Source organism: Tamandua tetradactyla, chromosome 1 (genome assembly GCF_023851605.1).
Source record: "Tamandua tetradactyla isolate mTamTet1 chromosome 1, mTamTet1.pri, whole genome shotgun sequence".
Lineage (NCBI taxonomy): Eukaryota > Metazoa > Chordata > Mammalia > Pilosa > Myrmecophagidae > Tamandua > Tamandua tetradactyla.
The window spans coordinates 52,634,036-52,659,841 of NC_135327.1; the positions used below are offsets into that span (position 1 = coordinate 52,634,036).

Consider the following 25,806-nt stretch of genomic DNA (forward strand, 5'->3'; position numbering starts at 1 on the left):
GATGTTCCTCATCCCCTGAATCCCATGGTACTCACTCTGGCGCCACTTATACGGCATTTACTCCCTGGTAAATGAAGTGCACGCAGCGCCCCCACCATATAACTGGCTTCAGAATGAGGAATATCCTACCTCCAAAACTGACATCAGAGTACAGCTGATGTTTTATTCATTTTTTTTTTTAACTCCCACTACCAACAGAGAGGCTTAGAGGTCACAGGTATTAAGGAGGTATAAATAGCTGAGGAGAGGGTTCCTACACCTCTAACCCCACATCTCTAACTTCGCAGGTGAGTGAAGCTACTACTGACTCACCTGTCCTGTTTGTCACGTTTAGTGATTATCTTAACCCCACCATTTAGCAGTTTGCACTCCAGCCAGTGAAAGCATTTTTTGAACTGGCGTCTAAGGCAATAGAACTCCACCTGGCTTAATATGTTTTCTGAAACATAGACTGTAAAATTGAATTCAACATAGTCAGATAGGAACAGGAAGCTTCCACTAACTGGAAGCCATCTCCCTATAGGTTTCAGGAAAAAGGAGTAACCCTCTAAATTATCGCTATAATAGTGCTCTCTTATAGCACTAGACATTTGAAAATGTGTAAATAAACCAACATTTTTAAAAATCCAAAATCTGAATAGCTTGCCTTGTTTGAATTATTTACAATTTTACTGTAACTCTCCTATAAAATGGGTTGTTAAATTAACGGTCCTCTTTTTCTAGGTGTATTTTGTCCATCTTGTATTATATCTTAATTATATCTATACTAAATTCTATACTCAAAACAGAAACCTAATATTGGGGTAATTTGTTTGAGCTCATGATTAGTGCAAGGATTCTGCAAAGAATGTGCAGCTAAACTTTCAGATCCAAAGAGGAGCAGTTACAGCTGAATACCAAAATGTCTTTAATTCAAACCTATTTTATAAAAGCAGTGTGAAAGTTGGGCTTGAATAATTCCCAATAATCATCTCCTTGGCAAACCACTGGAGGAAACCTGTGAAATGATTAAATACGCAAATGGGTTCCGGAATAAGTGACCCTCATCTAAGCTGCTTTTGGATCATCTATTCCATAACTGAATGAAACGCAATAGGTGATTTCTTTATTAAGGCAGCTTTATTTCACAGCTAGACTGGATAACAGTCCATCCTAGTGTAGCGAATAAAACAGCATTTGGGGATAGTAATCATTCACTTTCCTTTTCCTGTTTCTCTCTATATAACACAATTTATTAAAAGCATACCTGTAATTATATGGTAGTGTTCTATCATTATTAAACTTCCTGATTTTGATAATTATGCACTGTGGGTATGTAGAGAATTCCCTTTTTCTTGGAATGTAAGTACTGAATTATTTATAGGTAAAAGAGCATCTTCTCTGCAGCTTACCCTCAAGTAGTTTAGGAAAAAAAAAGGTTTTTGTAGGTGGATGGCTTGCCAGGTGCAGAGAACAATGAAGGAAATGGGGAAATTAGAAACAATGGAGGAATCTCTGTGATGGGGATACACTGCTCTTAGTTTTGGTTTGTAAATTTTAGAATTATATCAAATAAAATTACAAAAAACTCACAAAGGTATGCATCTCAACATCCTGATGAATACATAAACGCTCTTTAATAATGAGGTTGTCATATCTTAACTCAGACTTACCTTAGCCACTCAGAATTCCGTCTGTATTTGTGGATGAGCAGTTCCTTGGTGGAGCATAATAATTATATGATGTCCTAGCCAACTACAAATAACCAATCAGCCAGCTTATCCAACTCGACCCCAATCACTCCTTTTAGAGGTCAGCACATGGGAAAGGAAACTAAATATTTGTAACCACGGAATGACCTTTAGTGAACTGCATTAATCACAAAACTGAGGCACTGAGAGAAATGCATGAGCATCTCCAGGTCTAAAGTTACTTATTAAACGGTTCCCCTGTGACCCACAGGAGTTAATGCTCACCCTTAACTACCCAACTTACAGCAGAGAGTGGCTTGGGCTCTGAGAATAGAAAGTAATTTGGACCTTTATGTACTTAACAGGTTGTGTGCGGACTTCCCAGCCTCCAGCGAGCTTTGCCTGTAAACACAGCAACCAGCCTGGGGTCAAGATAACTGTCTGAACTCTTCCCTTGCTTTGCTGCCAGGAACAGGGGTCAGGCTGCAGGTATCTAGCCAGCCAGCTGCAAAACACAGCTGCCACTGACTTCAAAACCACAGCATGGGCATTTAGTTGCAATTAATTGAAAAGAAAGTGCAAAATTGAACACTTATGAATAATGGTTATTTTTAACCACAAGTACACAAAGACCTTAAGAAACCACTTATCTAAAATTTTCAGGTGGTGTGTACACTTTGACCTGCTTAATGATTAACCAGCTTTCACAAAAAGGGGGTTAGGGTTGTACACCTTGAACGAAATGGGGAATGCAGACCAGGCTTCAATTAGCACACTGGTATTGGTGTCACCTGCTGTCGAGAATTCAGTTTTTCAAGGTCTATAACTGATAAAAGAACTCTGAGTTCAGTGCTTGGTACAGAATCTGTATTTCTCATATATTTATGCATCAGCATAGGGGAAAAAGAATATTAGTGAGACCACATGCTTACCATTAACTCAGGACATGCCAGGGACGTAAAATACCTTTTCTCAAATGGTACATAAAAATATATAGTTTGTTTCTCCTTCACACTTATGCAATTTTTTTTCCCTAGAAAAGCATTCCCTTACTAAATGGTAAATGGTTAAGTGTCTAAGTTTCTAAGGTGTGCTGGCCATAACAAATCTGAGTTAAGAAGTTGCCAGTTCTTGAATTCTTCCAAATTGAAACAGAGAAATTTGGATGAATCTCACCAGGAATATCATGGCTAGACAATTGGGATAACTGAAAATGAAAGACAATCACATCTAAGTCTCTCTGGATAGGAATGACGGTGTATTGCCATTTTGACAAATTTTACAATCTTACAGGAAATTTCTATCTGTTCAACCACATGTTCATTGTGTTTCCTGTGGCTGGGTACAAGTGTGCCGGCCAACTCCCTGGGTGTCAAAGTGAGAAAGACACATTTTCTTTCTATAATATTTTTGTTTCAAAAAACAATTAAAATGGAAATATCTTGTGTCTATAAATACAATTAAATTTCTTCCAAATTTTAACAATTTCAATAAAGGAAACCTACCATGCTCACTTAAAAATGCTGCGAAATATTACAACTACTCATCTCTTGGGACACTTCTCATTTTGATTTCTAAATCATTTGCTTTACAGAATTCTCCTCCTCTGCAATAGTCATAAAATATTTTAATCACCAGTTAAATCACAATAACACCAATCATACCCTTACTATAGCAATTAACTATACAAAACCCTACAAGTTTATTAACGTACCTTCTGGGATTCTATTCCCCGATATACTCAAAGCTTATGTATTAATATGGGCTATTTAACTCCCTTTTTAAGACCCTAACACAATTGGGTAAGACTAGTTTTGAAAATGAAAATCATCACACTATACTTCCCTCTTTAAATAAGTCATAGGTGCATTGCAAATGAAGGCAAAATGAAAAATTCCCAGGAGGCTTTCAAAGGAAATGTGGAAGTTGTTTATAAATCGTTGACAAGTCTTATCAGAAGATTAGCATGTAATAATGCCATAAAATCTTCTTTTGCCTAGAAATCCACATTAAACTTCTTTCAGTTTCCAATTTAACTTAATTTTAATAGAAAAATGCATTCCACTCGTAATTAAAATGGAACATGTAGTATAGAAGGCACATATACACATCGGAGGTGAGGTTTTTACATGATTTCATTTTTTCAAAAGGATTCATTGTAATTCTGTTAGACTGCATGATTACACCATGCCCTTCACCCTTCTCTGTGTCCACTTGCTTTGTAGTTCCTCCTCCTAGAGGTAGAGCATATTTCACAAAGCTTTCAATGTTGGGCTCAGCCTCATAACTTGCTGTGGCCAAGGAAATGGTGGTAGACATGACATACTGATTGTGCTCGCATAGTTGGGCTCGCTTTCCTTTACTTCTGCCGTCAGGAGAACAGCTTCCTCCACATAGCAGCTGCCTCATTAGCCCGGGTCCCACGATGAAAAATGTGGGGAAGGCCAGAGCCTAATCCACAGCCAGTGCCTGGAACACACTGGGTCTAACACACAGCTTGACGCCAAACCCAGCAGAGACCAGCCAAATCGCAGCCATCCCAGAAATACATGAGGATGTCTGTATGGCATAGCAGTTCTGGGGTTCTTCGTTACACAGTAGAATGTGGAAATACGTGATTGATTCGGCAATCACATACATAGCATTTTATTGTCTAGTTTTAACACACACAAACCAACACACCACATCATGAAATATTTACATAAAATATGTAACAGTGCTAAATATTTATCAACTTAGTTTTATTCTTTGGGTATCTTCTGTATTACCATATGAGAAGGAGGCACTTCTGGCAACACTGAGGTACCTGGAACTTGCCCACCATAAATATATATATTTACGATATCTATATATATCATTCACAGTACCTGCATGACAAGCAGAGGTGAACATTTTTCCAAACACTGACGGCATTTACCAAAATGGAAGATTCTGACCTTTTCTATGACCATAAGTGCTCAAGAACTATGGAGAAAAAGGTATCAGTAATGAGAATTCTAGGCAGAGGAGAGATGCTGACAGTTGCTACCGACAGGACATGGAAGAGGGACCTGGAGTGGCAGATTCCACCTAAAGCAATTATGAAGAGAAGCCTGTAGAGTAGATTAGGACTGCAATAATAGAAATGAAGAAGAGAGACCAGAGTTTAGAATTTTAGGTATAAGCAAAGGACTTGGTAGCAGATTAGATATTACAGGAAGACGAGCAAGGCGTTACAATTGACTCTCAGGTTTTTAACTTGGAAAGGGGAAGGAAGGAATTAAGAAAGGGATGGAGGATGGGCATGTAGGAGAGGCAAAGGATCATGAGTTCATTATGGGATGCTGGACTTGGAGGACGTGCAGGGCAGCAAAATGGAGATGTACCAAGGCAGCTGGACAATAACTGACGTGCAGGACATGAGAGTAGTCAGGACGGCACAACGGGACTAGATGACAGTCCGTGTCAGAGGAGGTGACCCAAGAACAAAGATGAAGTCAGAGCCCAGTAGGAGCATAGGAAAAGGTGTGACACTGAGAGAACCTGATACACTGACCAAGAGCCCGATTTGCTCTGCTCTGGAATCTACCACCATGTTTATGCCAAGGCCCTGCCAGCTGCAGGTGTTGGCAGCCAGTGAATGGACCCATCCTGGGAGACGTGGGACTTCTGTGCCAGTCGTTTTTGACTCAAGGACTCTCCTACAGTTCTATTGTGCCTTCCTTAGTGTGCACGCCAGGCTAGGACACTTCCAGCCAACTTCTCCCCCTCTCTCCTTCACTCAGGTCAGACTTCCATCAGAGTCTGAAGGCTCTCCCAGCTTCTCCTCATTTTCTCCTACACAGGGGATCCCTCGGCTAATAAAATTCTCTTTGAATCCTGTTTTCATTTACTTCTTGGAGAAGCTGGACTAATACAGGCACACAGTGACTTTACCCCTTATATTTCAATCAGATAGTTCCAGCCTCATGGAAGCAAAGCCGGAGAGGTTTTTTAGAGATTTTATACCTTTTGTCCATATATAAATTTATTTCTACGTGCCTTACATCATAGTTCACAAAGAATAGAGCTATTAAGCAGCCGACCTCTCCATTAATGAGCACTTTTGCAATTTAAAACCTAAACAAAATAGTAAAGCGTAATTTAAAAACAGTACCTGTTTCATGATACATGGAATTAAAATGACTACAAAGCTTCAGATTGTTTTCTATTGAACTCACATAGTTGTGGAGTACATATGAATAATTTTAGAGAGAACGTTTTGAATTAAATATCTCAAGAACTAAAATATCTCCCTAAATGTATTCCACAACAGGAAGTTTCAGATAACACTAACACCCACAAAATGGGACAACATCAAAAGATAATTTAAAGAAATCCAAACATCTGGCCAAGGTTAGAGAGAATTAGACATTTTTAGCAAGCTCTTGGGCCTTAAAAAAAATCACCAAAACAACAACAACATGTGAAAAGTAGAGGGGAAAGAATTCAGTTTTGGTGAATATACCATTTTATCATTCCACAGCAAGTAGAATGAGGTAAACAAAGTTTTGAGGTAGAAAATGTAAGACGAAAGGATTTTATAGGTTTTCAAGGGAGGATTCATGCACAAAATTGTGATGATCTCACTCATGCAATAGCTTAGGAAAACTGAGCCCTCACTGTCAAATCCATCTTAAAAATTATCCAGATGATTTTATTATGTCCAGAACCTAGGTTTTCTGTAAGACATAATGTAACTCAACCTGTCTGGATAGCTCATTTAAACAATCCAAACACAGGGAGCCCGGAATAAGAATGAGAACCTTTAACCCTGTATAGCTTAATGTAATGCCTGGATACATCCCAAAATATATTAAGCAGATAATCAAAAAGTATCAGCAAAATCCCTTGAGAGATAGGAGAAAAATTATGGAACTACTAAACTTACTACAGAGGAAACCCTGGATACTGTGCTAAACATTAGGGACACCCAATCAATAGGCCACGCCCTTGATCTTGAGGCTTGTTCTTATGTAGCTTTTGTATGTATCAGAGAAGCTAAAGTATGCCTAAGTCACTTTCAGAGGACCTCTTTTTGTTGCTCAGATGTGGCCTCTCTCTAAGCCCACCTCCACAAGTGAAACCATTGACATCTCCCCTACATGGGATATGACATCTAGGGATGAAAGTCTCCCTGGTGGCATGGGAGATGACCCCCAGGGGTCTGGCCCTGGCACCGTGGTATCAACAATGCCACCTTGACCTAAAGGGGGAAAAGAAGTGTAACGAATAAGCTATCAGTGGCCGAGAGAGTTCAAATAAAGTTGAGAGGCTACACTGGAGGTCACTCTTATGCAAGCTTCAGTTAAACATTGCTGCCTATCATAACTTGCCAACCCCCAACCAAAACCATTCCTCCCAATCCTAAGGAACACCTAGGGCATTATATAAGATTCTACAAACGTTCCATGAACTAGGATAACTTTCGAAAACCTGCAATCTCCAGATGGGTCCCTGGACCAGGTAAATCCTGAAATGCAGAGGGGCCAGTCCTTCCAGAACATCAACTAGTTCCATCCCCCTACCCCATATTATCAACAGCCCCTTCCAACATGAAAAAGTTAGAATGGGCACAAACAAATACCCCCAAAGGGTAGGAGAAAGAGCAAAGGTGATGGTGGAGTTATACTGAGAAGTCCAGGTTTAACAAATGAGTATGAGTGCTGAATCATTATACTGATACTTCTTTTAGACTCCAGAACCTTAGAGCAGCTGGAAATAAGAACTTAGAATTGTGGAATTGTAACCCATACCAAACTCTGAAATCTGTTCTACAACTAATTGTTGCGATGTACTTTGAAAAATATTGCTTTTATGTATATACGTTATTTAAAGAGGAGGAGTAGTATAACAGAAAAGACAGGATTTAACACATGAGTATGATTGCTAAATCATTGTATTGATATTTCTGTTGGTCTCCACTGTCTTCGAACAGCTAGAATAAAAAACAAAAAATCATTGAATTGTAACCCATACCAAACTTTGAAATCTGTTTTATAACTACTGGTTAAAATGTACTTGGAAAATTTATTGCTTTTTTATGTATATGTTAGATTTCACAATTAAAAAGAAAGTTAAAAAAAATTAGCCAATGACAAAATCCAGCAATGAGTGGTGATCTAATTTAAAAAGTCATGGATGGAGAGTCTCAGCCATAAGATGTGCTATATTTCATTTAATTAATGAAAGAAATATAACTCTTTCTTTTTTGTAATAATTAATGGCCATTGAATAGTAAATCAAAATATTTTCAAGTGACCAGCCTAGCAATGCTCCCTCCTGTCCCACTCTCTCCCACACTACTAGATAAACACTTTCATTAATGTCACAATATGGACAAATAAATTCTTTGTAACTCCCCTTTGGGATACTCTTTCTGGACCTGAATATTTTACTGATCGATGCATTACAGAGATCTTTCTACATCAATGCAGAGAGCTTTCCCTCCTCTCTTCCCTTGCTCCTCCTTAGCTGCAAAATAGTTTGCTATTTGGATGTTACAGAATTTATTCAACCAGTTCCCTATTGACGGACACTTAGATTATTTCTAAGTTCTGCTTTTATAAACAACACTGCAATGAATAAGCGTGTATATATGTCATTTCCTACATGTGCATATACATATGAAAAGGAAAACACCCAGAAGGGCGATTTAGATAAATGCACCTATATTTCTGGAAGATGTTACTCAACTACCTTAGAGTGGTGCTAATTGCACTTTTTCCATGAATACATGACAATGACATGATACAGTCATGTATTTATAGAAATAATTACTTAAAGATTATTGTCCAGTTATCATTTCAAATAATAATTTTCTTCTTTAACTTTAGGGGGATTCTTTAGAAATTTACCTTGTAGTGACATTTTTATCTGAAGTTCAATGCTTTCTTTAGATTAAACTCAGCTTCCTTTATATGATTAATTTCAAGAAAAACTGAATCTAAAATTTGATTAAATTGGATATATTTCATATTATCCATTGTGATTTATTTATATATATACATACATACGCACACACAGATTGATATCTGAAATGAAATTATATATCTAAAACTTAACAGTGTTTGTTTCTGGGTAGAGGTATCTAGAGTAAATTTCATTTTCTTTTATTCATTTATACTTTACTACTTCAAATTTTATAACGATTATTGTATCATTATTACAAAAAAAGCAAAAACCATTATTTAAAAACTAGAAATATTCAAGACTGTCAAGATGAAATATGCAAAGAATGCAATTTACAGCCAAACCAAGAAAACCATTTTCCTTTCTTGGAAAGACACAGGCAAAGCCGTTTGGGTTTTTGTTGTTGTTGTTGTTGTTGTTGTTGTTGTTTGGTTATCCTAATAATACCCCGATTAAGAAGATCAAGAGTCAATATTTATCTCTGTAGTTTAATATAAGATAACTCTGAATGCTAACGAGATTTCATTAGAAAAACCTTTTCCTATATTTCAAACTCACACAGGGATCTGTGGATTGTGAAACAAAAAAGTGCAAATGCATCAAAATAAGGCCAGTTCATAATTAATTATCTCTTTGCATCATGCCATCACCAGAGTAGAGCATGCAAAATTCACTTTCAGCAAGCATCAGATTCTCAACCTGATGAGACTGGAAACTGATACCCATATTTGACAACCTGAACTAAAAAGCTGCCTTGAAAAGGTCAAAGCTTGCCTTGCATTATTGTATCTGAAGACTCCCTCTTTAAGCCATATTTACAAAAACTAAAATCTTCTCTTCTCTAGATAATTTTAAGCTCATTATAATCCTCTCAGGCAATATAAAAGCATACCTGGACTATTTTAACACTGGTTGGCACGTAATAGCTGACAGATCAACTTCACTGGAGAACACTTGCACATGGTATATTATTGTAGAACAGAGTTTAAATTCACATACATTTTTGTTGTACTTTACAGCTATTAAATGCCTTTACAAAAATTACATCACCCCAGCAATTTTGTAAGTAAGCAGAAAATTATTTTTTTCCATTTTATTTATGCCACTCAGAGAGGTTACAATATTTGCAGGAAGTCACGCAGCTATTTAAGTGAAAAACCATGATGGGAACCCTACATAGAGAGCCCATCTCTTTCTCTAGCATGGATGAAGCCGGAAGTGTCAGTTATCTATTAATTACTGCAATAATGCTGTGTCACCAGCAACCACAAAACCTCAGTGGCATCTAAGAAAGATGTGCCTCTGCTCATGAGTCCATGGCCAGTTCAATGGTTCGGCGGATCTGGACCAAGCTGGGCTGAACCTGGCTGGACTCAATCGCACACATGTCTTCTACTGGCAGGTCAAGTGGGAGCTGGCTGGTACGGGATGACTTGTCTTGGTGCCAGGTGTTCTGTCATCTTCTATGAGGCTCCTCTGAGCTTGTTCTCTGACCAGAGACAGGGGTCCTTAGGATAAAGCATAAGCACAAAAGACCTCTTGAGATCTAGGCTCAGCTCTGACAACTTGTACCATGTTCTATTGGACAAAGAAAGTCAGAATACCAGCCCAGCACCCCTGGAGGGGTGGGGAAACACTCTGCCTCTTGATGGAAAGATTTACACCCCCTTCTGGGGTTCAGGAAGGGAAATGCTGGACCCTCAAGCCTCTACGCTGGTTCATGTGATGTTATTTCCCCATATAACTGCTAGTACTGATTAGCTTTTGGACCTTCGTGTAGGAATGACATGAGACAAAGCACTTTGAATGTTACTGCTTCTGTGTTTTACAGAGATGTCACTGAGGTCATCACTCATTAAAAGAAGATACGATGTAGTGTTCTTGATGGGGACACACTGGAGAAATTTCTCAAGCGTCAGTATCCGGGGTAGCTATTAGAAGCCACAGTTGTCATGAGTCCCCTGCTCTAATGAACACTTCAGATCTTTGCACGTGCTACTAGGAGACTCCGCCAAATGTCAATCTCTCCGAATAATGGTGCAATCCTTTTGCTATCCCATCTCTACCTCTGGCTTGCTTCATCTTATTTCTCACATCCTAGCTTTACCATTGCTCTAATTTCTTCCTTTTCAAAAAACTAACATTTATTGTTTTACTTTATAGTTTTATTTATATTGGATGTCCAACTGCTGTAGCACGACTTGTTAAAAAGACCGTTCTTGCTCCTTTGAACAGTATCTGCACCTTTGCTAAAATGGGTGGACTGTTTCTGAGTGGGTCTATTCCTCAGTCTTCCACGCTGTTACATTAAGGTAATCATTGCTATGTTGGAGTTTAACTCCACCATTTGATTATCTGTTTTCTTTTTATTTACTTTAGTTCTCATTCCTCTGTTTTTCTTTTCTTGCTCCTCGTGGGTTACTTGAATATTTTTTAGGATTCTATCTTGATTACTTTGTAGTTTTATTTATTACTGCATTAATGCATTTATCACTATTTATTCATTACTATTTATTAAATATTATTTATTACTATTATACATGTTTGTAAAATTTTTGTAGTAGTTGTTCTATCACAGTATACATATGTCTACTGGTACCACATCCCGTGAAGCTGGGGAAACTGTACCTCCACTTAGGTCAGTTAACTTTCTCCCACTCTTTTTTTTTTTTTTTTGTGCATGGGCAGGCACCGGGAATCGAACCCGGGTCTCCGGCATGGCAGGCAAGAACTCTGCCTGCTGAGCCACCATAGCCTGCCCAACCTTCCCCCACTTTTAATAGCATTGCTGTCAGTATTAGACAGTGATGTTATTTTGATTCATTGACTATGATTATGAAACTGGTCTGTTGTCTGTACTCATATCAGTGGTTCTTCTGTTCTGACTTCCTTCCTGATTCTCCCAGCCTCCTTCTTGTATCACTGTTTTTCCACCAGTCTTTAAGGGTAGGTCTGCTGGTGGCAAATTCTTTTCATTTTCTTTCATCTGAAAGTATCTTTATCTCCCCTTTCTGTGAAGTATATTTTTACCAGATGTAGAAGTGACAATTGATAGCTCTTATTTTCAGCACTTGAAAAATGTGCCACTGTCTTCGGACCTCTATGGTTTCTGATAAGAAATGTGTGGTAATTCAAATTGTTATTTCCCTATAGATAACACATCATTTATATTTGGCTGCTTTCAGATTTTTTTTTCCCTTTGTTTCTGGAGGTTTAAATCTGGTATGTCTTGGTTCAAATGCGATGTATCTTTAAATATGCATTTCCCTGTGTTTATTCTGTTTGCAGTTTGCTCTGATTCTTGAATTTGTAGGTTGCATCCTTTGTCACATTTGGGGGAGTTTTCAGCCATGATTCCTTCTGCTGGGACTCCAATGACATAAATGTTGGAGCTTTTGTTATTGCCCCACAGGTCTCTAGACTCTGCTCATTTTCTGTTTTACTCAGTCTATTTTCTCTCTGTTGTTCAGACTGAGTAAATTCCATTGATCTTTCTACAAGTTCACCAGTGCTATCCTCTGCCGGTGAGTTTCTTTTTTAAAAATTACTTTGGTGATTGTATTTTTCACTCTATCATTTCTATTTGGTTCTTCTTTTAAAGCTTATCTTTTCTTGCTGAGATTGTTCTTTTCTTTTATTTGTGTCAAGAGAATTTTAATTGATCCTTGAAACATTTTTACAATGACTTCTTTAAAATCCTTATCATACCATTCCAATTTCTAATTCATTTTGGTGCTGGAGTCAGTTGATTATTGTCTTTTCACACTCAGGTTGTGATTTTCCCCATTCTTGGTCTGAGAGGTGATTTCTAATTGTACACTGGGCATTTTGTCCATTATGGTAGAAGATGCTGAGTCCTATTTAGATCTTTTCTTTCAGCAGATGGTCCCTCCACTTAGGTTCATCACGCGGGTCCCAGTCTACTTTTATGGACTGTGGTTCCGGTGATAGTTTAATCTTCACGACCTCTGCAGTGATGCTATGGTCTGCTTGCCTTCTCTGGAGCCCTGGGTGCTCTCGCTGGGACTCAGGCCAGGGCTGCTAGAGTCTAGTGGACAGTTTCAGGCCCAAGGGGGCAAACAGGCTTCTCAGGCCAAGAGCTTGTTGCGCCCTTTTCCTGGTGTGCCTAGAAATCCCAGTCTTTTCTGGGCAGGGGAGGTGAATCTCAGCCCTCGGAGGCAAAGGCAGTTCCCAAACACTGTCAACCAGCCACCCCTGGACCACATCTCTTGGTGGGAAAGGGCAGCCTCAGGCCTGGTGAGGAAAGCCAGCTCTTCCCCTGGCCACTTACTGTGGGTCCAGCTCATGTTGGATCCCCCTTGTTGGAGGTCCTGGCCTTCTTGGTGATGTTAGGTGGACTCTCCTTCAATCCAGGGAAGGAATTAGTCCATCTGGGTCACCTCCTGTTACAAGGTGGAGGGTCAGGAAATGCCAGATCTGATGGTTTGGGGGGACCAAGACACCTTGTCACTGTGTTAGCCACACAGGGCCTCTAACCAATTTGCTCACATCTCAGCACCACGTGGAGTTCTCCATCCACTAGTTGCCTCTCATATTACTTCCAGGATTAACAGTTGTATTTAGCAGAGAATTGCAGAGAAAAACAAAGTCTATGTGATCTTGTCCTGATTTAAAGACTGGGTGATCCTTCCAAACAAAAGTCCATTCATATCATACCTTTGCTCATTTGGACCGAGAAAAGTCAAAGTCATTACAACGGTCTATGAAAACCAACATAATGTGGTCTTGTCTCACTATGACCTCGTTGACCTCATGATGCTGACCACTCTCCACCCCACCACACATTCTTCCCTGTCCATCAAACTCTCTCAGAAGTCACTCACCTACACACTTACAAGTCCTTTGCCTTTTCTGAGCGCCACATGGCTCTTCTCCCAGCTCCTGTAAAGCTCTGCTCAAAGACCACCATATCACAGATGCCTTCGGGAGCCCCAGTATAAAATTACACTGCCACGGCCTCGCCCAGCTCCTCCCATCACTCTTCTCTGGCTCCAAAGCACTCATCCCCATCCGGCTTACTATGTTCTTAGTTGGTTATTTGTGTGATGTGTCTGACCCTTAGTAGGAACTCAACAAAAGTGTGCTGAATACATGACTGAGTTCGAGGACACAAACACATTCAAATGCACAGACCCAACCATCACTCCCTGGGGTACAGACAGGTCACACCACACACTGCTTTGTGGGAAAGGACACACCTGAAAAGAAACTGTGCTAGAATGTACGATAGGCAACAGCAGGTGTAACTGTTCACAGCCAAGGGAACACTCGGAGGCAGTTTATTTCCACCAACCAATCCTCACAAAATGTAAACTGGTAAGGATGCCCCACCCTGTAGGTTTCCCTTGCTTGTGTGGGCCTTGTATTGACAAAGTGACACTCCCACAGACAAATTTCTGGCTCCACAGAGAATTAGTACAGCATCTCACTTCTGAAGGACAAGCAGTCATTTTCCAGTCATTAGTCCACATACATAAGTTTCACAATAGAGACTGTAATGCAAAATACAATAATAATAACCTTAAACCCTTAAGAAGTGCCTCCAACTTTGCAAGAACTGTGCAAGCATGCAACCCCCACAGCAGCTTTCTCAGGAAGTGCAATTATTATCACCTTATTAGGTTCCTTGCACAAAGTTGCACAGCCCACAAGTGAAAGGGCTGGGAGTCAAACTCAGGCAGGTGGCTTTCCGAGTCCATGCTCTTAACCACCACTCTACAGTGCAAAAGAAGTAACCAAAATCAGTCCTTTTCCTATACAATAGGGAAAGAATGTGAACCATGAACAAATTAAATGAGAACTACATGAGAAATTAATTTCAAGCTCATTTCCCCCAAACCCCAACTGGAGGCTGAACTCTCAAACAAAAGTTATATCTGCACTCACTTAAATGGGTTAAGTTAAACCCTCTGAGAAGCTTATATAGATTCTTAAGCTAGCATATTCTCTCCTGTCTTCATAGAATGTTCCACCATACACTAATGAACTAGAATAAAAGTACAGGGGAAGTTACTCGTGTTTGCCACATGAATGCCACGTTCTAAACTGTCATCGTTAGATGATCAATTTAGCAAAAGTAATATCGATCCCCTTTCAGAATGATGTGTTTTTTAATTATGTGAAATTGCTTTTATGATTTTTGTAGGACAATTATTGCAACATCATGAGGTTAAGCCTAATAGCTTCATGGCTCTGTTTTTGTTCTGTTCCCCCCTTGTGGTGGTTTGAAACTGTATGTACCCCAGAAAAGCACATTCTTAAAGTGAATCCATTGCTGCGGGTGTGGATCGACTGTAAGTGGGATCTTGTGATGAGACTACTTTACCTAAGGTGTGACCCACCTCATTGAAGGATGAGTCCTAATCTTCTTCCTGGAGTCCTTTAGAAACAGGATAAATATATAGAGAGGGAGCAAAGTCATGGAAGCAAGAAGCTGAAAGCAACAAAACCCATTAGAGAAGGGAGAGACCAGCAGAAGCGCCATTGCCTTGCCATGTGGCACAGGACCCAAGGATGGCTGGACACAGGTCTTCGGGAAGAAACCCTTGATGATGCTTTGATTTGGACATTGTCATGGCCTCAAATTGTCAATTAATAAATTCCCACTGTTAAAAGCCACCTCATTTCAAGGTTTGCCTAGAAAACTAGAACACCCCCTTAGAAACAGTCTTTTCTAATCATGGTTTTTATGTTTATATAAAGTCAGAGATTAAAGATTAGCCTTGATGATATGTCCCAAGCATATCTTTTCAATATAATGTGCTTCCTCTAGGTCAAAAAGCAGAAACCGGAATGATGTTCAATGCACAGCCTATTTCTGAGTGATTTATTGATTTGTTTTCCCAAGAAGTTCTAAGTAAATATGTTCTTTCTTCCCCCCAGAGCTTGCTAAAATGAAAACTGAAATATGACTTAAAAAGAATCCTCAAACGACATTATTTCCTATTCCAGTTTTCCCACTTACATTTTCAATGAAACCATGACATACTCCAAAGTTAGGCTTTCAAATGCTTCCCACTTCCTACGTCTATTTTTATACTGAGTTTATTACATGTGTTCTGTAACTATTCAAGCAGTTACTTTAGGCTGTAAAGAAGCCTGAAGTTTTTGTTTGTTTGTTTTTCTCATTAATGCATGCAATCCCTATTGCAACATTTTCAGGAAATGCTTTCTTATCATCTTATCAGGTACCTTATATTTCTTTTCAAAGGATAAGCAAAGCAAAACAATGAGCAGCACATAGGAGGCACTCGAAAATACAGGGAGGGTGCGTGCACCGGGGGTTCAGTGGTAGAATGTTCAACTTCCCTGAGGGAGACCTGGGTTTGATTCCTGGACCATGCACCTAAAAAACAGCAACAACAACAACAAAAATACAGAGAAATGGGGACACAGGAATCCTAGGGACTCCAAGTAGGACAATCTGTGTTCCTCTAACTGGCTCCTTAAGCCTGGGCCTGGGATTGCCGTAGCATTCTTCTACTACAAGGAGACTTGTGAAAAGCTACCAGGTACACAGAAAGGCACCAGACATGGCACCTGTTTTCAAAAAGTAGGAAAATGTAATCTTACTCTCAGGGTTAACCCACCAATGGGCACTTCCAGTTCATCCAGAACCTTAGTTTCAATGATAGAAACTATCTTCTCCCCTCAGCCTTCCATTCCTCAGGGTCATGCGCCAGCGACTGTAGAGGTAGGTATCATATACTATGTTCTCTGAGTTCAAGCAGCTTGATCTGCACCCCATAGCTCCAGGAAGTCTGAGTGAATATACTAATTCTTTGCTGTCCCCCCAATTTTTGCTCCTTTGTGAGTATACCTGTACCATGTGACAGCAACATTCTTTGGAGAATCCAATTTCTACAATCAAACTGGGTACAAAGAGACTTAGAACATGGACCAGAAATACATGAACAGAGTTCAAATTCACACAATATGTATTCAAGTGTGTTGAAATTTCTAATAAAAATAGCAATAGCAGTTACTATGCTTGCTGTATCAAGTGCCAAAGATGTGTTACCTCATTTAATTCTCACAACATTCTATGAAATCGATTCATTATTCCCCACTTACAGAAGGGGAAACTGAGGCCCAGAGTGGTTAAATGATTTGCTCAGAATTACTCACAAGCAAGTGTTTGAAGCAGGATTTGCAGTACGGAAGTTGCGTTTCAGAGTCCATGCTCTTACATAGGACATCTTACAAAAGAACAATCATGGAGACCACGAACTCATTCTACGTAGCATAAAGTGAAGAGATGGCGATAAACTGAATGTTCTGAACCCCTGGTGACTCTCCACCCAATGTATATTCACCTGCTAAGGGCCATCCTTCACTTTTATCGCACGCCCTCTTGTCTAGGTCAACTATAAATATCCTAATGCCTGTATCTTCTCAGAGCATGAGCTTAGGAAAAGATGAGCTCAGGATAAGGACTGATCCCTCCCCATGCTTCACTGACAAAACCTACCAATCTCACTTTTTGTTGAACTCAAGTTTCTCATGCCAGAAAAATGTGTGCCTGGATCCCACGCTAGAAGAAGAGCTCAGGAATGATTTCTACCTCTCCACATCATTTTCCAACAGTGAAGAATCTTGAGGTTTAATTTCCACTTTCACAGCGTCTTTGCAGATTTTGAATCTTTCCAATTTCTCAACACAGGGATGCTTTAACGAGGAGGAGAAAGAGGAAGAGGAGGGAGAGCCGGATGAGGAGGTGGCAGCAGCAAAGGGGAGGAAGAGGCAGCAGCAGCAGTATATAAGGCAAAGAAAATCACTGCACAATTATTTAGGAAAAGGAAAATAGAAAAAAATAGCACAACAAAGTGGGAGACTGATAACAACCAATAGGTATGCTCGAAGAGTACTTAATGTGTCACCCACTTTTTGCAATTGCCCCCACCCAGCCTCATTCCTCAAGAAACCTGAAAATGCGATCTGATTTTAAATCTGAAAATCAATGCTGGGAGCATGCTGGCTGAGTGCCACAAGAACGTGGCTTCACTTCCCTAACACCTCACAGGGAGCTTTTCACCTCATGATGTCAACTAAGGACCCCAAGTCTAGGGTGTGGAGAAAGACCCTACCTCACAGCTGAAGGCTCTAAATTTAGGTATAAGCAATGAGCATAATTGCCCAGTTGGGTTATTTAGCATTGCTTCAATATTTCAGGAAGATGAGGAAGCTATGGGTCAGTTCTGCCCCACCGAAACACTCCACTCTTCCGGGAAGGACCTTCTAATGATATGAGGGAAAAAATGTCTTTTTCTGTGTTTGATTGCAAAAATGGCCACAATCATTCCCCTCTTTGCAATGTAACATTACAGCCCTTGTCATCAACAGGTGGCATCTATTCTCCACCCACACGGGTCTGGATTGGCCTGATAACTTGCTTTGTGTCTAAGACATGACAGAAGTGCCGGTATATTAGTTTTGATTCGATGGTCTTGCAGCTTCCACCCTCAGAACTCAGCCATTCTACTACATGAACAAGCTGGACTATCCTACTGGAGGCTGAGAGACCCCACTAGCCACATGGGGTCATCCCAGCTGAAGCCTCGGAAAGGGACACCTTCCATGACAAGTAGGGCCATACGTCCATCTCACAGCCAGCCACAGATGTACGAAGGAGCCCTGCTGAGACTAGAGAAATGGTCCACATGAGTTCAACCCAAATCATTCATGAAAGAGTGATCTAAATAAATGGTTGTTTAAAAGCACAAAAATTTAAGGTTGTTTCTTACTCAGCAATGGAGGACTGATACATTTATTCCATAAATAACTACAACAGCTCATTAAGGGGGAACCAAAAGTTGAAAGGGAAAGTCCTTTCACCATATAATAATAGTTCCAAAAGGAACAATCAAATGTCGCTGTCTTCCTTCATAAAGCAGATACATTTATAGTATGTTCAACTGCAGCATTATCTAATAACACAATCTAAATTAAATCACTAATATAAAAAACACTTACCTTTTGTGGAAATGGCAATGTGATATAGGGGAAGGAATGTTGGGTGGTAATTAAGAGTTTGGTGCTTTTATCAGGTAGCTATTTGATTGTGACAAATCCCATTCCCTGACCCTCAATTCTAAGAGACAAAAATGAAGGAATAGAGGTGATAACTTTCAGGGAAAAAATTATGTCATTTTTGTCTGAGGCATTAGCATTTATTATCACTAAACCTCTATGACAGAATTAAAATGCTGCCTTTATCCCTCTTGGCAGCATGGCAGGCACGGTCCCAAGTCATGAGAATTTAGCAGTGAAGAGGACAGACGTGTGTCCCTCCAGTGGTATGCTGGTGCTTCACCGTATCAACCTATGAGAGCCAATTATGCCCTTTCTCTTCCCTAATCTGTGTTCAGAGGTAGCATGTTGGTGGTCTGAGATTGGCCATGGTGGAAGGTTTACTACCATGGAAATTGGCAAATGCTACAAAGCATTGTCCCCCACCCTCAGGAGAGCCGCTATTCAACACATACCAGGGAAATGCCGGACTCTGACCCCACTGGGCTGACATTCTAACAGGGAGCTTGATGTCACATAAGTATATATAAAAAAATTTGATTGCAAATGTGAGAAGAGCGACAAAGCAGGGGAGGAAGGAATGCATGGGGAGATAACACGTGTTCCAAGCAGAGGGAGAGCACTGAGAAGGCTCCAAGCAGAAATGTATATGCTACATCTTCAGAAATGGAAGATGGTCTGTGTGGTTACTGTGGCTGGAGTACAAAAAGGTGAACAGCCCAGGGCTTGGTGTGAAGGTAGAAAGGATGTTTGAAGGACTGTGCAACTCAGTGAAGGGTGCAGTGCCTTAAATGAGGTAGCAAGGCCAGGACAGGGATGAAGGAACCAAGAACCAGATGCTAATTTTGGAAATACATGGTTTCAGGTATTTCAGGGCTAGGCTATAGGATGATAACGTAAAACTGGGAGCCACATGTACAGATGGAAAATGAAGGAATAAGTACATATGAGGCTCTAAAAAAAAACTGAGGAGGAGAAAACGACTGAGCCTTGGAGCCAGCAATGTAGACTGAGAATGAGTGACCAGTGTGATGGATTGAACTGCGCCCCCCAAAATAGTGAAGAAATCCTGCTCCCCAGTTCCTCAGAATGTGACCTTATGTGGAAATAGAGCTGTTACAAATGGAATTAAGCAATTAAAAATGAGTTCATACTGGAATAAGGTGGGTCTTTAATTATAAGAAGTGGAAATTTGGACACAGACAGGGGAGAATGTCATGTGACAAATGAGGCCATGAATTCCTGGCAAGCCTTTGCCGAAGCCAGGAGGGGCAGGGAACAGACACTTCCCCACAGACTGCAGAGGAAGTGTGGCCTTGCCAGCACCTTGGTTCGGAACTTCTGCTCTCCAGAACTGTGGGACAATAAATTTTTGTTTGCAGTGCTTTATGATGGCAGCCTTAGGAAACTTAGACAGCCAAGGAGGGGCAGGAAAAATCAGAGATGAAGGAAGGCAAGAAAATAAAATGCTTCAAAAAAAATGGGGTGATCGACCATGTAAAATTTTGAGAAAAGATCAAGCACCAAGAGAGCTAAAGATGGCCATTATGTTTTGAAATGCAGAGGTTGTTTTAGAAAGAGGAGTTTGGAGGAGTGAAGGCATCAAGTTGTAGGTGAAAAGTGATATACGGACTCAGACTGTCAGGAGATCTTTCAAGATGTTTGCTGTGAATGAAAAGGAAGCCACTGGTGATGGTCAAAAGGGGGTGAAGTAGGGTTAGGGCTTTCTTTTAAAACAGGAAAGGCTTGTCATGCTTTATACTGATGGCACAGATCTGGTTAAAAGGCAAATATTGATGATACAACCAAGAGAAGGGATAAGTGTCAGTGCAAAATCATTAATAAGACAGGTCCCAGGGCCAAAGAGGTAGGGATGGCCTTAGAAAGGAGGAAGGACATCCCAGAGAGAGAGATAGCTGAAGACAAAGATGGGCTCCTGAGTCTGGAAACAGGAAGCAGGTCGAGAGGTCCTGTAGTGCTTTCTCTCTTCTCTATAAACTGGTAAAAGCAAGGCAGCTGGAAATTTCAGCAAGGAGAAGGAGGTTTTAAGGAATGAGCAATACTAGGAAACAGCATTGGCTGTGGACTCTGACAGTTCTAGCTTGCGACCACATAATAGCCTGCAAGCTTAGGCAAATTGTACAGCCTTTCTCAGTTCCATTTGACAAACACTGATTGAGCACTGACTTTATATTAGGCAGTACACTAGAAATGCCAAATCAAAAGGGACAAGATTCCTGAATTCAAGGATCTCATATTCTACTGGGAAAGTAAAATTAGCACAGCATGAAAAGTGCTCAGGTGGAAGGAAGCATGAAATATTCTAGAAGCACAGAAGACAAAGATACACTCTAAACTGGCAAGGTTGGAGATGGCATTCCAGACGAATACTCCATGGCTGTAGCCTATTTTCCCCAATGCAAAATCAGGAAAATTAATCAACTGATTAATTAATAAGGCAATCTACATAAGCACAATGTCTGCTACACAACAGTTTTTCAAGAAATTCTATTTTCCTTCCCCTTAAGCCTAGAAATCCTCCAGATGCAAGTGACACTATTGTGTTAACGTATCAAGTTGCTACAAACTTTTGTTCTTTGCACAATTTTCACTTTCCCCCTTGTTTTGCAAGACATATTTTTCCCTGCTAATGGCTAGAAGCCAATAAAATGTCCCTGATAGCTAAAACCCTACTTAGAAAAATATATAATGCAATTAATTAACAATAATATCTTGTACAGGGAATTGTAGCCATCGAGTACACAAAGATTTCACAGGTTTTGTCCCCTTTTTTACTTCTCTTTCAAGTTTGTGGATTCAAGGCAGCTGGATCCTTGATATTTAAGTCTAGACAAATAAAATTCCAATGTACCAGTTAGAAATCTTGATTGCAGAGTGACACCCTATCTTAAACCAGTTTAGACAATGAATGGGGATGTCTTAGCACCCAGAATTGAAATGGCCCAATCTGGTATCTCAAACTACATAACCAATGACTTGTGCCTTAGCTTACCAGGCTTCTACCACAAATACTGCACAACAGCTTGACTCAAATGACAGGAATGTATTGGCTCACGGTTTTGAGGCTAAGAGACATCCAAAATCAAAGCATCAGCGAGCTGATATTTTCACCCCAGCACTGTGACCTTCTGGGACTGGCTTGTGGTAATCCTTGGTGATCCTTGGCTTACGTCTTTGCCCACATCACATGGTGATGCCCTGTCCTTTCGCTTCCGGGTTCTGTTGACTTCTGGCTTCTGGGTCCTCCCCTGGACTTTCTTTGTACTGGCTTCCAGTTTCTTTCTCTGTATAAAGGCTCCAGTAGTCAGGATTAAGACCCAACCTCAGGTGATTTGGTCACAACTTAAATTGTATTTAAGTTGTATTTAATTGTATTGCCAAGATGCAATACAATTTCCGGACCACGGCACCTAAGTGAGGAATTTTATATAACGCTAAAGAGAAATGTCATGCAAAATCATTTTCATTACAATTAAAATTAACACCTTCCAGAAATCCTATTTACCATGGATTCATACCTGAAGGAATGCAGATTTCCCCCTTCAGTTCCTGGATTCTACCCCAATATCTTATTTCATGAGAACAAAATAGCAAAAACAGATCCAGATAATACATCTTTGTGGCACACAGTCCAGCCAAAGAAAGAAAGATTCTTTCCCCGAAGATTCAAGGAAACTTTCCCTAACCTTGCACCGCTTCTGAATAGCCCATTACTCATCCACTCTCTATGCAGGGATGTCCAATAGAATTTTCTACAATGATGGAAATGTTCTATAACCACACCTGTCCACAGGAGGCTACTGAGCACTTGAAATATGCCTTGTGTGGCTGACTAAATGACTTTTTAATTTAATGTACTTCTAATTAATTAAAATTTATATGTTAAAAAAGTCACACATGGTTATGGGCTACCATACTGAACTATGCAGCTCTTTAAGAAAGGAAGAATGGGCTACACCGTTTGCCTTATTCCAGTCCGTGCCTTCTGCCTTGAGCCAGAGTGAAGTTAATTCCATTTATTCCAGAAAGGAAAGTCATTCTGCCTGGTGTCTCAGAGCCCACCATTATTATTTCCCATAGATTAATGGCACAATTCGATAAGAAATCCTGTGCTAAGAAGCCATATTTATAAATCTTACCTAGCACAAAGCCACGTGAAAGTCACTTTGGAAGAACAGTTCTTTCAAGCAGAGAAGGACCCCAGGGCTCACATACTTCATATCCATATTTTGCAGAGAGAAAGCAGGCTCGGAATATCGAGTGATTTGTCAATGGCATTTATGTACAGACTTGTTGGCCATTTCTCATGGTAAATTTCGTTCCTCTTTAAGCCCGGGTAACAGTAGGCCTACTATGACAGAATGAACTTTGTTCCACATGAAGCTTCATAATCATCAGCTTACTGAAGCTTCCAGTAAAAGATGTTACCGTAGATGCCTGATACTTTATACTCAAATGTCTAGAGAAGCCTGAGAGGCAATGCGAGGCAAGCTGGCTTAGTAGAGACTGGGCAGACCGGATAACACATGCTCTATGTAAAGCAGGCAGCTGTCGTCATATTCCAGCCCAAAATGGCCCCCGGGGTAAGTGGGTCAGTGTGGCCACATCTTCTGAATTTTTGAAAAATCCAGATTTTTATATGAACTCCCCAGTTTTTAAATGCTGGTAACTCATATTTATGTGTTTAACGCTCTGTGCCAGCTAAGCAAAATGTGTTTGCAAACCAGGTTCAGCCTCCAGTTTTCCCTGTGGCAGAGATTTACAAAATCTGACCTAATGAAAATTAAAGCCATCAGAGCAGCCACTGTTGGTGGCTTCCACCATTCACAACATCCATGCATGCTAACCTGACAGCTTCTGGTGGGTAAATACTGCAGCTCCCTTGCTTCTCTGTTGCAGTAATCCTGGGTATGTTCCATGCAGTCTCCCTAAGTTCCCCAGACAATCAAGCCTCAGTTGCCCACAGTGTTAAAATATTTTGATAGCTCACCCTTTGTTGGCTGCCTTTTCTTGCCAATTCCACTTGCCCACTGTCCATGCCTCATGGGGCCACCTCCCCAATCAACTATCTGAGCTTGAATCCTTATTTTGGAATCACCTGGGAAATCTCAGCCTACTAAAACCAAAAGATGCGAAACTGTTTGCTTGTTTGTTTTTGTTGTGTTTTTCCTCTAGTAATCAACTAATTAGATCTAAAATAAATGAAAAAGTCACAATACAGTTGAAGGTCACATCTATTCTAGTGTCCCAGAATCTCAAATTCATAATGTGGTACTGCAACTGAAGCTCTCTTGCATAATGAAGCCATGCTATAGGAACAAGTGCTTGCCTAAAAATAGAATCCATTATGTACACCAGCATAGCAACTAGTTTTGCCCCATCAAACTTTTCATCGAGGCATTCATTTCAAACAGGTGCATTTCTGCCAAGATGCAATACAATTTCCGGACCACGGCACCTAAGTGAGGAGTTTTATATAACGCTAAAGAGAAATGTCATGCAAAATCATTTTCATTCCAATCCAAGTTATTAACTAATAGTAGAATGAAAACCAAATATTCTGATGGGAGAAATGCAAATTTTAATAATCTCAAGCATGCTGTGTAGAGGTGATCAGATGGCAAGCTCCTATGACACCTACATATTTTCTGGCCTTCTCTGCTTTTTCCTGGTGGCTTTATTTGTCAATAAAGGGAGGATTCCTGCAAATTAAAAAGAAATGGCACGATGTCATAATTTAACAAGATAATATCTGCTTTTATACCCAAATTATTAAAAACTTGGATATAAAATGGAAATGATTGTATGAGGTCATTCCTGCAACCACTTTTGCTTATTCAAGAGTGCAGCTAATCTAATTAAATATGGTATTTAAACAGCAATGTGATCTACTCAAGGATCCAGAAAAAACATAAACATAAAAGTTAACAGACAGTTGAATGCTGAGGACACCTTTGGTAAGGATAAAACAAATGGCAACTACCAAAACTGTTCAGGGATTGGGGAGGCAAATGGATTTTAATCAATTGCATATAGCAAAACAACCTATTTTTATTCAATGTTGGATATTGAGAATCAAGTTAAAAAATGCCAGCCATTTCCTGCCTTCCAAAGTAGAGTACACGGAATATTATTCAATCACAGTCAAATAATTCAGAAGCTGGTCGGGCCTCTGGGTGGTCATGTGTAGTATGACTTCCAATATAAAGTCCCAAACAAGGAAGGCAGAGCCTGCACAGCCTCCCAGAAAATTTGCTGAATTAATCTGTGAGGCCCAAGTGCTTCAGAGCCATGATCACCTTGCCTGCACATTAAAATCATCTGAGGAGTTAAAAAAAAAAAACAAATTAAGACAGACACCCTGCAGGTGAGACCCAGATGTCATGTGCTTTTAAAGGTCCCCAGGTGATTTCAATGGGCAGTTGAGAATCAGTTCTTCATCGTGTTTGCCTCTCTCTCTGAAATGTAATATGCCTAGTGAGGTACCTCTGTTGAAGAAGGGTAAGGGAAAAGTCCCTCAGGCAAACCTAACTTTACACTGTAAACAAGCTCTTTAAAATTCAGAAAGTTAAAGAGTTAGGACTTACAGCCAAGCCCCCTAAATTCTATTCCTCCAGCTCAATGCAGGATGGGGTCAAATTACTTTCCCTCAGAGCCCCTCAGTTTTCTCATCTGTCAAATGGGGATAATAAAAGCCCCTCCCTCATAGGCTTGTGGAAATGACTACATGAGTGCCTTATATTTACCTGTAGCATTTAGAACAGGGCCTGGCACGTGGAAAACACCATGGACATGTTTGCTATTATTGGCGATGATGATGAAAACAATGATAATAACATTAATCAAAAGATATGTGCAAATTGAATCAATACTTACTGAACACTTCCCTCAACTTGGGAAACTTATTCATACCATATGAGTAAGGGCTTCCTAATTAATGGCCTGTTCACAGTTTGTATTTTTGCTTTTTAAATTATTTAGATAACAATAAATAAAAACAAGTAGATATAAATTAATTATGTTCTTTCTTTTCAGGTGCTTTTATTGTGGTAAATGCTTAAATACATCAACTGTCACTCTAAGTTCATTTTACCAGGAGGAAAAAAGGGGCTTATTTTCCCGATTGAATATAGAG

At 40.0% G+C, this 25,806-nt stretch overlaps 1 protein-coding gene across 3 annotated transcripts in view; it reads right to left on the reverse strand.

Annotated features, from left to right (window-relative positions):
* PLCB1 (phospholipase C beta 1) overlaps positions 1–25,806 on the reverse strand; it is a 706,046-nt gene that overhangs the window by 657,615 nt on the left and 22,625 nt on the right. Inside the window, exon 2 of one of the 3 annotated variants that reach the window (XM_077115679.1) lies at positions 1,653–24,373. The exons of the other annotated variants lie outside the window; for them this stretch is intronic. The gene's annotated coding sequence lies outside the window, so the exon portion shown is untranslated. The remainder of the gene's footprint in view (positions 1–1,652; positions 24,374–25,806) is intronic. 3 annotated transcript variants of the gene reach the window in all.